This window comes from Schistocerca serialis, chromosome 6, assembly GCF_023864345.2.
Source record: "Schistocerca serialis cubense isolate TAMUIC-IGC-003099 chromosome 6, iqSchSeri2.2, whole genome shotgun sequence".
Lineage (NCBI taxonomy): Eukaryota > Metazoa > Arthropoda > Insecta > Orthoptera > Acrididae > Schistocerca > Schistocerca serialis.
The window spans coordinates 340,390,069-340,404,013 of NC_064643.1; positions in this window are offsets into that span (position 1 = coordinate 340,390,069).

The window sequence follows — 13,945 nt, forward strand, 5'->3', positions numbered from 1 at the left end:
GCTCGAGCGTTTGGGTTCCCTATCAGGTCGGATTGCGGGAGAACATAAAAGCAATTCAGAGGCGGGCTGCTAGATTTGTTACTGGTAGGTTTGATCATCACACGAGTGTTACGGCAACTTCAGGAACTCGGGTGGGAGTCTCTAGAGGAAAGGAGGCGCTCTTTTCGTGAATCACTACTGAGGAAATTTAGAGAACCAGCATTTGAGGCTGACTGCAGTACAATTTTACTGCCGCCAACTAACATTTCGCGGAAAGACCACAAAGATAAGAGAGATTAGGGCTCGTACAGAGGGATATAGGCAGTCATTTTCCCCTCGCTCTGTGTGGGAGTGGAACAGGGTGAGAATATGCTAGTTGTGGTACGAGGTACCCCCCGCCACGCACCGTATGGTGGATTGCGGAGTATGTATGTAGATGTAGAAGACTTGCCTTTCTTTGATGGCATATACTAGCAGGACAATGCAACGTCTCACACAGCTCGCAGTGCAGGTGCGTGGTTCGGGAAGCACGAGGGTGAATATTCCATCCACCCTTCGCCACCGAACTCCCCGAATTTAAACTCAGGCCAGAATCTGTGGGACCACCTTGTTGGACTGTTGCCCGCATCTCGTGGTCGTGCGGTAGCGTTCTCGCTTCCCACGCCCGGGTTCCCGGATTCGATTCCCGGCGGGGTCAGGGATTTTCTCTGCCTCGTGATGGCTGGGTGTTGTGTGCTGTCCTTAGGTTAGTTAGGTTTAAGTAGTTCTAAGTTCTAGGGGACTGATGACCATAGATGTTAAGTCCCATAGTGCTCAGAGCCATTTGTTGGACTGTTAGCGCTGTGGATCCTCAACTATGAAAAGTAGCGCAGCCCGCCACAGCACGTCCCTCTCAGTGCCTTCCAGCGAATCACTGACACTCATCTCGTACGTCTTGGAGCTGTCCCCACTGAAAAAGGTTGCTTTTTTTACAGACGGTCACATTAATGTGACTGGACAGAGTAACACTTACTTGGAATATTGCGGGTGAGGGTTTGAATCCCCAAATAGCTCCTCCCCTTTTGCACATCCATGGTGTACAACACGATGCGTCTGTTATGAGCCACTGTTTGCGACTACTGGTCGTGTTTAGTTGGTAGCGCCATGCCGGCCGGCAGGTGTCGTTTCGCTCGATGTGGGTGGGACAGAAACAGGTAAGGCCCGTGGGAGGCGAGCTCAGCTCAGCTGAGTTGAGGCGAGGCGGTAACGCGACGCCCGCGGCGCCGTCAGCCGTTAATCAGGCAGAGGGCGCGCGGGCGCAGATGGACGCCCAGATAGCCGCCGCTGCCATTCAGCCGGGGATAAAACGCGCCTGTTTACTGCCGGCTCGCGCTTTGTGCGCCGCCACCGGCCGGCTTCGTATTTCAAGCACGGGGGCTCTGTGTGTGTGTGTGTGTGTGTGTGTGTGTGTTGCCACCGGCCGCGACGGCGCGGCGTTGAATGGAGTAGGCCCGCTTCCCACGAGGGGGCGAGGTGCCTTGCCTTGCGAGCCAGCCGCATTCACTCAGTCCCCTGTGCGGGGTCGGATTCACGCCGCGCTCGCTCAATCCCCGTCTCTGATGAACGGGACGCTCCTACGCCAGTCGCCCTTTAAAATGAGTCCGAAATTCATGCCGCGGCTATTTGTAACGCTGCCCCGTCCTCCTGCCGTTGCCCACACGGGCAACTGGCATACCTCGCACCATATTTCGCCACACAATGCTATCAACCTGCAGTACCTGGAATACCTTAGCAAGAGCTGGCGATGTTAAGGTACCAGGCCATAAAAAACGTAGAATCATCATCAGGTTGCCCTCCATGCGGTGAGTGCACGCAACGACTGTGGTTGTATTGGGTTAGATAGAGCAGCGATCAGTCGTAGAATTAAGTTGCTTTAATATGATATTTATAATCACAACGCAGATCAGATTTCGACCTGTGTCAGGTCATTATCAATGCAGTGCGGAATTGTAGCAGTTGTTCGTGCTCAAGTGAATGCTTACACAGTTCAACCATGAACTGAACTGTGTAAGCATTCACTTGAGCAAAACAACTGCTACAATTCCGCACTGCATTGATAATGGCCTGACACGGGTCGAAATCTGATCTGCGTTGTGATTATAAATGTCATATTAAAGCAACTTAATTCTACGACTGATCGCTGCTCTATCTAACCCAAAAACGTAGAACTTCACCCAGAAAACAGAAATTTTTTTTAAGGAGTTGTCATATTTAGAATATCAAATCAAAGTAAGAAAAATGAGCAATAAATATTTGGAATGTGAGTGTTAAGAAAATTTCAGCTGAAGTTCGACAGTATGAGCTTGCGTGGAGATTATCTCTCAAAAAATTTTCAATAAAGCGCAGTATGAAATAAAAGCATTACTAGAACACACAGAAAAGACTTCGGTTGATGCAAGTTTAAAAAAATATACATCCAGCATCACTAAACATTCAGTTAACACGTCGGTTAACACTCGTAAGTACAGCAGATCAGAACAATTAATGAGCAGCTACAAAACAATCTGAAATACATCCTTTAGGTAAATCATATAAATATTATCCATGATTTTGATTTGCAGCTCCTTGTATTGGCCGTATTTGCAGTTAAAATTCTTGGATGTGAGGTCCGCCAGTTATACAAAACACCGTTTTTCTCAGTACCCAAACATGTTTCGGCACCACTGTGCCATCATCAGTGGGTTTTCGTTTTTATTTATTCTGCAATGTGAACATTTTTGTTAAATGATTATAAAACTATGTGCATTTTTAGTTCAAACAACAGAACGTTTCTTTTTGTTAATGCCTTTACATTTGGTGTGCATGAATTTTCTGGATCATTTGTGCGTTAATTATTGCAGGTAGCTTGTCATCTGCAAGCAAACGATGTTGAAGGGAAAGTTTTTTGCTGGGACTTAACCTATCTTCTAGAATGTAATTTAGTTTTTCGCGATGTTTTCGCGTGTAGAGTGTTAACACACGACGCACGTACTTGGCTCAAATGGTTCAAATGGCTCTGCGCACTATGGGACTTAACTTCTGACGTCATCAGTCCCCTAGTACTTAGAACTACTTAAACCTAACTAACCTAAGGACATCACACACATCCATGCCCGAGGCAGGTTTCGAACCTACGACCATAGCGGTCGCTCGGTTCCAAACTGTAGCGCCAAGAGCCGCTCGGCCACTCACGCCGGCAACGCACGTACTCAGCAGCCTCTTCCAGCAACTCTGCACCAGACTGAAAATGTGATGCAGAGTGGCTTATCCATCAGAGGAAGTCCTTGGACTCCAGTATCAGGTCACAAATGCGAGTCGGGGACAGCAGGAGCTGGCGCTCCACCCGAATACAGTCTAATAGGCGAAAAATACCGTCGGACTTCAAGAAGAATATGATAATTCCAATCCTAAAGACAGCAGGTGTTGACAGATGTGAAAATTACCGAACTATCAGTTTAATAAGCCACGGCTGCAAAATACTAACACGAATTCTTTACAGACGAATGGAAAAACTGGTAGAAGCCGACCTCAGGGAAGATCTGTTTGGATTCCGTAGAAATGTTGGGGAACACGTAAGGCAATACTGATCCTACGACATACCTTAGAAAATAGATTAAGGAAAGTCAAGCCTATGTTTCTAGCATTTGTAGACTTAGAGAAAGCTTTTGACAATGTTGACTGGAATACTCTCTTTCAAATTCTGAAGGTGGCAGGGGTAAAATACAGGGATCGAAAGGTCATTTACAATTTTTACAGAAACCAGATGGCAGTTGTAAGAGTCAAGGGGCATGAAAGGGAAGCAGTGGTTGGGAAGGGAGTGAGACAGGGTTGTAGCCTATCCCAGATGTTATTCAATCTGTATATTGAGCAAGCAGTAAAGGAAACAAAAGAAAAATTCGGAGTAGGAATTAAAATCCATGGAGAAGAAATAAAAACTTGTAGGTTCGCCGATGACATTATAATTCTGTCAGAGGCAGCAATGTACCTGGAAGAGCAGTTGAACGGAAAGGAGGATATAAGATGAATATCAATAAAAGCAAACGAGGATAATGGAATGTACTCGAATTAAATCGGGTGGTGCTGAGTGTATTAGATTAGGAAATGAGACACTTAAAGTAGTAAATGAGTTTTGCTATTTGGGGAGCAAAATAACTAATGATGGTCGAAGTAGAAAGGATATAAAATGTAGACTGGCAATGGCAAAGAAAGCGTTTCTGAAGAAAAGAAATATGTTGACATCGAGTATGGATTTAAGTGTCAGGAAGTCTTTTCTGAAAGTATTTGTATGGAATGTAGCCATGTATGGAAGTGAAACGTGAACGATAAATAGTTTAGACAAAAAGAGACTAGAAAAGTGGTTCTACAAAACGATTATGAAGATTAGATAGGTAGATCACATAATTAATGAGGAGGTACTGAATACACTCCTGGAAATGGAAAAAAGAACACATTGACACCGGTGTGTCAGACCCACCATACTTGCTCCGGACACTGCGAGAGGGCTGTACAAGCAATGATCACACGCACGGCACAGCGGACACACCAGGAACCGCGGTGTTGGCCGTCGAATGGCGCTAGCTGCGCAGCATTTGTGCACCGCCGCCGTCAGTGTCAGCCAGTTTGCCGTGGCATACGGAGCTCCATCGCAGTCTTTAACACTGGTAGCATGCCGCGACAGCGTGGACGTGAACCGTATGTGCAGTTGACGGACTTTGAGCGAGGGTGTATAGTGGGCATGCGGGAGGCCGGGTGGACGTACCGCCGAATTGCTCAACACGTGGGGCGTGAGGTCTCCACAGTACATCGATGTTGTCGCCAGTGGTCGGCGTAAGGTGCACGTGCCCGTCGACCTGGGACCGGACCGCAGCGACGCACGGATGCACGCCAAGATCGTAGGATCCTACGCAGTGCCGTAGGGGACCGCACCGCCACTTCCCAGCAAATTAGGGACACTGTTGCTCCTGGGGTATCGGGGAGGACCATTCGCAACCGTCTCCATGAAGCTGGGCTACGGTCCCGCACACCGTTAGGCCGTCTTCCGCTCACGCCCCAACATCGTGCAGCCCGCCTCCAGTGGTGTCACGACAGGCGTGAATGGAGGGACGAATGGAGACGTGTCGTGTTCAGGGATGAGAGTCGCTTCTGCCTTGGTGCCAATGATGGTCGTATGCGTGTTTGGCGCCGTGCAGGTGAGCGCCACAATCAGGACTGCATACGACCGAGGCACACAGGGCCAACACCCGGCATCATGGTGTGGGGAGCGATCTCCTACACTGGCCGTACACCACTGGTGATCGTCGAGGGGACACTGAATAGTGCACGGTACATCCAAACCGTCATCGAACCCATCGTTCTACCATTCCTAGACCGGCAAGGGAACTTGCTGTTCCAACAGGACAATGCACGTCCGCATGTATCCCGTGCCACCCAACGTGCTCTAGAAGGTGTAAGTCAACTACCCTGGCCAGAAAGATCTCCGGATCTGTCCCCCATTGAGCATGTTTGGGACTGGATGAAGCGTCGTCTCACGCGGTCTGCACGTCCAGCACGAACGCTGGTCCAACTGAGGCGCCAGGTGGAAATGGCATGGCAAGCCGTTCCACAGGACTACATCCGGCATCTCTACGATCGTCTCCATGGGAGAATAGCAGCCTGCATTCTTGCGAAAGGTGGATATACACTGTACTAGTGCCGACATTGTGGATGCTCTGTTGCCTGTGTCTATGTGCCTGTGGTTCTGTCAGTGTGATCATGTGATGTATCTGACCCCAGGAATGTGTCAATAAAGTTTCCCCTTCCTGGGACAATGAATTCACGGTGTTCTTATTTCAATTTCCAGGAGTGTAGAATTGGGGAGAAGAGAAATTTGTGGCACAACTTGACTAGAAGAAGGAATTGATTGGAAGGACATATTCTGAGGCATCAAAGGATCACTAATTTAGTATTGGAGGGCAGCGCGGAGGGTAAAAATCGTAGAGGGAGACCAAGAGATGAATACACTAAACAGATTCAGAAGGATGTAGGTTGCCGTAGGTACTGGGAGATGGAGAATCTTGCACAGGATAGAGTAGCATGGAGAGCTGCACCAAACCAGTCTCTGGACTGAAGAGCACAACAACAACAAGAGTAATCGAGCACCATCAGTTCGGCTCAAGTGAGCCATTGATAGAATACTCCAGGTCTTTGCATCAGCGGATCAGGGGTTAGCAGCCAACAGTTGCTAACTCTGGCAAACAGAGCTGACTGCAGTCTCAAATCCAGTAACCATCAGGCGAATGGTAGCCAGCACTGGTCCTGCCTCGATGCTGGCTCGCTGCAACTGGGGTTGCTCGGAAACCTGAGTATTTATAGTTGTCTGTCGACGGCAGTGACGTTATGTCTTGACAAAGACGTACGGCAGCAGCATTCATTGCACCTCGGTGTCTCAACTGTGAATTTCAAGTTGGCGCTTTTCTGCAATGTCAACAGGCTGAAAGGCGGTCTTGTTTAAGATTTATTTGTTGTTATGGCACCTTGCAGCGCTGCCAAAATGAGGTTATGTTCCTTTCTTCGTGGGATCATTTTGCTGAACTGACGATCCATCTCGCTCAGGCGATGTGTGGCTATGGCCTCATTTGTGTGCCACGTTATTGTAGTATCACCTCTCCTGCCTGTTTGTTATTCCAGTTTGGACACTGTACTCGATCCTGCCTTGTCGTGGCTCAGCGCTGGCTGGGTAAAGCTTTTAAAAATTTTACTTCAGCCCAGTTTAAATTTGTGCAGTCCAACAGTTCCAAATAGCACTAACGAGCTCATCAAAAAAGTTCAACAAGACTTGAGACTATGGCTCAGTAATCCACTTTGCCCGTAAATTCTGTAGACACCAAGTTCCAAAGCTGTCTTCCATCAACTCCAAAAAAACGTGATTTTCAGGCCTGTAAATTTGTAGAATCAAGAATACGTAGACCAACTCAAGGTGATATGCAGATTCTAGCGCCCATTTCTCACGTCCTTCGATGGCCATCCTGCAGTATTTTTTTTCTTTTTGAGTAATCACTCTTCTGGCTGGTTTGATGTGGCTCGCCACGATTCCTCCCCTGTGCCAGCTTTTCATCTCAGAGTAGCACTTGCAACCTAAGTTCACAATTATTTGCTGATTGTATTCTAATCTCTGTCTTCCTATACAGTTTTTACCCTCTACAGGTCCCTCTAGTAACATCCACCATGGACACGAACGTGCAACAAATTGGATCGTTCAAGCCAGACAGTGCTGGATGAGATTCACTAAAAATAATTCTTCGCAAAGCAGAAATTGAGAAGACTCTGTTGGAACTGCGGGTGAAGATTTGTCAGTAAGTTCCTACAGCTTGGTGGTTGCCACTTTCTACAGTTGCTAGCAGTTTACGTTGCTGTTGTAAGGTTAAGTCGCTTATGTCAATGTGGAACGAAGAATACAAAACTTTATCTCAAGAAGAACTAATTTTAAAATCCTCTACCATCTGCACCATTTCGATCCTAATGTTTTGGGACGCACTGTGCATGCAGATGGACTCCTCAGTTCATTGCGCCTCCAGAGATAGATGGTTTGCAGTTATCGTAGAGTGGGAAGTAAAATGACACCGTAACTTATCTCTAATAGACCATTGAAATAACGGATAGTAGCCTTTGCGCTATATTTTCGCCGTGGAGACATAAAAAGAGGTGACAGTTTCTTTTCTGACTGAACAAATTAATTCATCGTAGTGAAGGACCTTATCATTACCACTGGATAAATTGTGTGTGTGTGTGTGTGTGTGTGTGTGTGGGTAGAGGGCAACGGTCGTTCAGAAAAACACTTAACAGACGTAAATTTTCCACGGAATGGACTTTTCTCCAGTTCATAGAATATACGTTCGGTCATTGGAAGAAGCACTTTTATGACACATTACAGGGCAGTATTTCTCAAACTAGAATTAAGTGCGATTGGTAAACGTAATACTTACAATTATATGTTCTGGACTGGGTGACGGGGGGACTACATGATTTCTCACTGACAGCACAGATTCAAACTGCGCACTGATCAGTGGACGAGAAGCTAATCGAACTCATGAGCATCTGTTATCCTATTTAATTTCTGTAAACGTTTAGGCTTTAATATAAGAGAGTTTTCATAATTTTCGGTTTTTTAGATGCTTTATTAGTTTTGAACTATTTGAACAATAATTAAGTTGTTTAGATACTTTATTAGTTCTAAACTATTAGAACAATAATTATGATTTCAAAATTATTTTTTCGTGATTTTTGTAGAAACTATAGGTTTTCTCTAAATGTGCAGGACTGCAAACGTTCGGTTTCTTATCGCTACAGTTTACATGCCGTAGATTTTGTGAGAGGAAAGGATGACAAAAGTAAAGTTTATACTGTGCTATTAGTTTGTGTTTGCGATGTGAATCGCTGTCACAAAACTAAGAATGACAGATAACATAAACGAAACCAATAAGAGTTTACCGTTTTTCACAGTTAAACTTGAGGTGACCAATTTCTTAGCTCGATCTTAAGAGCTATTTTATGTGGAGTCGTTTGTGAGTTGGGAAGAGAGACGTACTTTAAGAAGTGGAACGTAGTGGATGATTGCTCGTTGTCAAAGAAATGCTTTTAAACACTTTATCTGAGACTCTGTAGCCCAACATAAAAACCATATTGCTGAACAGTTACGCGGTTCTCTACCGCATCACTGCTAGTGCTTACAACTTTTGAGGAATTTAATTTGATACTTTACAACGTATACTAAGATTTCACCAAGCCGACTGCATGAGAAACTACTTAAGGTCACTTCAAGTTGTGGGTATACAAAGGCAAACACATTAAATTAGCAATCTCCACTAAAATATAAATCTTTTCACTATTGAAAATATATTAAATTGATAAAGCCATCTTTTAAAAAAATACAATTTGAAATTATCTTTAAACAGATGAGATTAAAACAAAAAAATTAGTGTTATCATACTGCATAATGTTCAATAATGCTTCTGCTATTAACAGTCTTATACCCAATGGCAATTTTATATATATGTAAATTCCACCTTTGGCCTTAAGCTACAATAAAAAATTAAGCTGACTTCATAATTAATATCTACCCCTACCTTTTTGAATGGTCACATACCCGATAGTTCTATGTCATTTCTCTCTCTCTCTCTCTCTCTCTCTCTCTCTCTCTCTCTCTCTCTCTACTGGTCTTAACATTTACGAGGTGTAGTGTATTATTGAGTAAGACCCAAAGTTTGGAGCGGGTCGTCTTACTACCAGATTTAATTATTATTAGACCGATCTTTGGCGGATCGGTTACACTTATACGAAAACATATCCCTAACACAATTAAATTAACTTCTCAAACATAAACATTCACTTCTAGTGTGAAATAACATCGATACCCTTGGTTTAAAGCTTCACAACACCTTTTGAAGCGTCCAAAGTTTAACGCGCCATTAGCTTACTCAGGGTAATGTATCACCAGTTCCAGTGTTCATCATTAATGGTGCATACATTCCAAATCAGTGCGCTGTAATTCAGACCTGTGGCGCTGGTACCAACGGACAAGACTCGCACCACAATACTGGCTGCCTCGCCTTCAATCTGCCGGCCGTGGTGGCCGAGCGGTTCCAGGTGCTTCGGTCCACAACCGCGCGACTGCTAAGGTCGCAGGTTCGAATCCTGCCTCGGGCATGGATGTGTGTGATGTCCTTAGGTTAGTTCTAGTGGACTGATGACCTCACATGTTAAGTCCCATAGTGCTCAGAGCTTTTGAACCATTTTGAGCCTCCAATCGCCGTCCACACACTGCCCCCTCGTGCGCAGAAGGATGGCTAGTCTCGCAGAGCCACGCTCTCTGTCGGTCAAAAACAGTTATTTCCAGAGCTTCGCTTGTTACTCACTACCCGTCTCTGTTGACTGCCCACCATTCTTACTCCGTGTAACAATTATGTATACGCACCGCATAGTTCATGTCTTCGATAACAGCCGGATGACCCCCCCCCCCTCCACTTTGCCCACACCCCTCCCTTCTATCGCCAGTAAGGATGCTTCGAAGAAGGAAAAAAAAAGAGAGCGTGCTCGTCCATATAGAGTAATTGGTACTGTGACACAGCTCAGTTTGTTTAGGCAAGCTATTTATTTACTTCACTTTAGAGAAAAATGTTCTCGTTCGAGAACATGAAAAAACTCTGGTGACTATCAGAGACTAGTCTACTTTCGAAGTCACTGTGATCTCCTGATCCCGGCGCATTCTGGTGTTACTGCTTCTATACTGACAATGCAAAACTCTGTGCATCATTTTACACTGGCAGGTCCACCTATCGTGACATCTAATTGTCAATTCCATGTTACATAATGGTGATAGGATGGTTTGATCAGATGATGTACATAGAAGAATTGACTCCTTCGAATTGTGGTGTTGCAGAAAACTTCTTAGAGTTCCATGGACTGCAAAGAGAAACAACAGATCAATGTTGGAGCAAATAAAATCATATTTCTCCCTGGAAGGTCTAATGTTAAAACAAAAGCTGACCTACTCTGGGCACACAATGCGTAGGCATGCCTCGCTGGAAAAAACATTAATGCTGGGGAAGATTGAAGGAACTAGAAGAAGAGGACGTCAGAGGACGAGATGAATCGATGGCGTCACAGAAGCAATGTGTTATGTGTTCCAATCTGGAAGGTCTACGGGAAAAAGTGCAAAACAGGAAAAAGTGGCGTGATTTGGTTCATGGGGTCACGAAGAGTCGGAACCGACTAAACGAATAGAGAGAGAGAGAGAGAGAGAGAGAGAGAGAGAGAGAGAGAGAGATGGAAAGAATAGCAGAGCAGCGGTTATCACTACAATCAATTATGTATACACCACATGGAGAAAGAACTATCGAAAGACCAAAGGAGAGACGACGCGGATAAGGCTTACCTCCAAGGAGATGAAACACATATCAAAAGTTTTCCCTTGAAAGTGAACATGAGGATGACTTATCATTGATCTAGCTTGGCATATTGTTTGGTATTAGTTTACATTGATCTCTAACCCAGTATTCTACATCCTAACTGATGGTGAAGCCGCGACCTAACCATTCGACAACAAAGTTAACCAATGAACAAAAAACAAATTCAAGTATCTATGGATGAGCTCAGTGGTAAGGCCTGTCAGTCACACGAAGAGGTGTTTCATTTGTTTCTTTATATAAGAACAGTCACCATCTCGCACAACCCTCAGCGACTGGCGGAATACATCTGTTCGTCCTTTCTCGATAACTCTCTTTCTGCGCCCTTTTATTAACGTAAACATAAAATAATTGAGCAGGTTCTTAACTAACGTACTCCACACCAAAATATTTTGAAACTCACCATTTATTGGGCTAATCGCTACAAACCGTGAGCATGCCTCTCTTCGCGACCACTGAATTCAACATCCACATAGAGATGCCCCTCTCTTTTTCATTTTAAGACAACTAAAAATGAGACAGTAACAATGATGAAATTGTTCAAGTGAGCATATAGTCGACAGTTAACGATACCTGACTAGAAGAATAACGATGATAACACTGCATCGAACTATGAAACTAAACAAAAGAATTACGTCGCAGCCACGGGACGTGTGGTATATTACAATCTGCACACCTTCGCTGCCACAATTTTCGCAACCGTGGAAACAGCCATAAACAGCAGCAGTGACGATCTGATCGATGACCCATTAGCCGATGGCCTTCCCGTGTCTACCGATTCAGCGATCGTTTGGGCACCACACCGTAAGGACCCTGTAGATCCTCGACAGCATTCTCGATGCGACGGGGACAGCGGTGCCAAGCCGAACACCATGCTTCAACAGCTGGTCGACAACATTTGCATGCGCTAACGGCCGTTGAACAGGACCGTTCGGCACACGTGCGCTCCTCTGTCCCTTGTTGCGACCACGAAGAGGCAGACAAGGAGGAGCGCTACAAATCCCGCGCTATCGACAGCTCACGCCGCCGTCGCCTCTATGCAGGTGCGGCAGCGTGTTCTGCAGCTGCCACTACACACAAGCGCGCTCCTGTGTGTGTGTGTGTGTGTGTGTGTGTGTGTGTGTAGCATGGTTTACTGTTGTGTGTAATACATCTAAAAGACAGGAGATGTTCAGAGTCTTTAAGGTGCGTTCACAAGAGCCATATTTTATGGCAATATTTGGCCGCAATGGCGTTGCTATCAACATTGCTGCGATATGGCTGCAATACAAGGCGATTTTTCTCTACGGCCGACCAATGTTGCTGAAGCTGCACCCTATTACAGGTAGCTGCCGACGTATTCCCAAGGGGCTGTTGCTGTTGTCCACCAAGGGTGGAGAGTATTTCGTAGTTAGGCACTATCTACCTCTGTCCGTGACCGTAGATGCTTCCCTCTCGCTCTCTTCTTGCTTCCTACTTGTCTCACCGACAGCGCTGCGGCCTCGGTCTTAGCGAAATCGTTTCTATTTCGTTCGAAAGTATGGGGGTTACGTATAGATATCTGTTTCGTTAGTTGTCTTTGGTTGTTTGTTGCGTACAGCAAAGGAAAAGTGGAGAAACGAGAGAAATATGAATTCCACAAATCCGTTTCACCTACTACCAGCGGTACAGGACATCGAAAGTAATGCACCAAATCTCAAAAAGGACTTTTGGCAAGCTGTTTCCAATATAATCTGAATCATGATTTTGTTTTAATTTTTACGAAGTATTTTTCGGTGTGCTGGTGAACAAAATAAATAAATAAGATAGTATCTTATTTTTAAACTTACGTGAATGAAATCCTTCAGTCTTTCTACCAAAGCATTGTACATTTCTGGAACGCTGTCGATGAACGGTGGCAAGATACTGATGAGCAGTGGTAAGATATTGATGAATAGTGGGCTTTAAGTACCGCACAAATCACCGGTGGCTATTATAAAAGCCAAGGTGTGATTGCCAACTGGTACACGCTCTCTCGTATTGGTATCTGTTCTCAAAGCAACTGCTTGTACGAGAGATTCGAAAGCGTCTTTCGACTTAGCATCAGTTCACGAATTAAACATTTTAAAGCATTGTGCTTACAGCTTAAACAAAGATACTTCACGAAGCCTGATTTCACTTGTTCTTACTAACTTTATTCCTAGTGTGAGGTAAAAGCTGTGGAGCCGCACTCATTAGCTTGCGTTCGCCCATTTCGTCGCGATAGTGTGTTCCCTTACAAGGGAAGGTTCCGAAAATTTACTGCCGCAAACCATTGCCAGGCAATAGTGGCCAGTAACGTTGTAGTACATATGTTTGCAATTAGCGTGGCTACAATGTTGTCGGAGAACATTATAGGGCCATATCGTCGGCAGTATGTCATTTAATGGCCCTTGCAGACATACCTTTATTTAAATTAGCTGGCATATGACTTTTAAGTGCCCATTCACATGTTCCTTAAAGGAAGCAACAAAGTGCTCACAAAAGCGAACGCGAGAAGTCACGTGCAGTTATACTCCGTTCATCATAAGAATAAACCTCACGTAAACATTACACTATATATTCTTCGGCGTTTGCTGGAGCCTCATCGGATTTAGTTTTTCTATGGAGCGGAAGCCAAGCTGTCTCGAGTGCATTCAAGAATGATGGTGAGGATAAGGTTTATGTCGTCTGTTACAAGTACATCGACTCCTTGATAACACCGAACAACAGCGTTAACGGCACATTTAACTTGGACAACCACGTGGTCCAACTAAGCAGCAGTGATGGGGACAGTTGCAGTAAAGACGTAAAAAGAGATGAGCAGAGAACAATATAGCTTTGAATATCATTCACTTTTAAACAGAAGGAAATAATGGTAAAACTCAGGTGATGCGTTTCTTAGGCGATCAAATGGTTCAAATGGCTCTGAGCACTATGGGACTCAACATCTTAGGTCATAAGTCCCCTAGAACTTAAGGTACGTTTACACTGGGATACATGTATCGCGACATGTATGAGCGACATGTCAA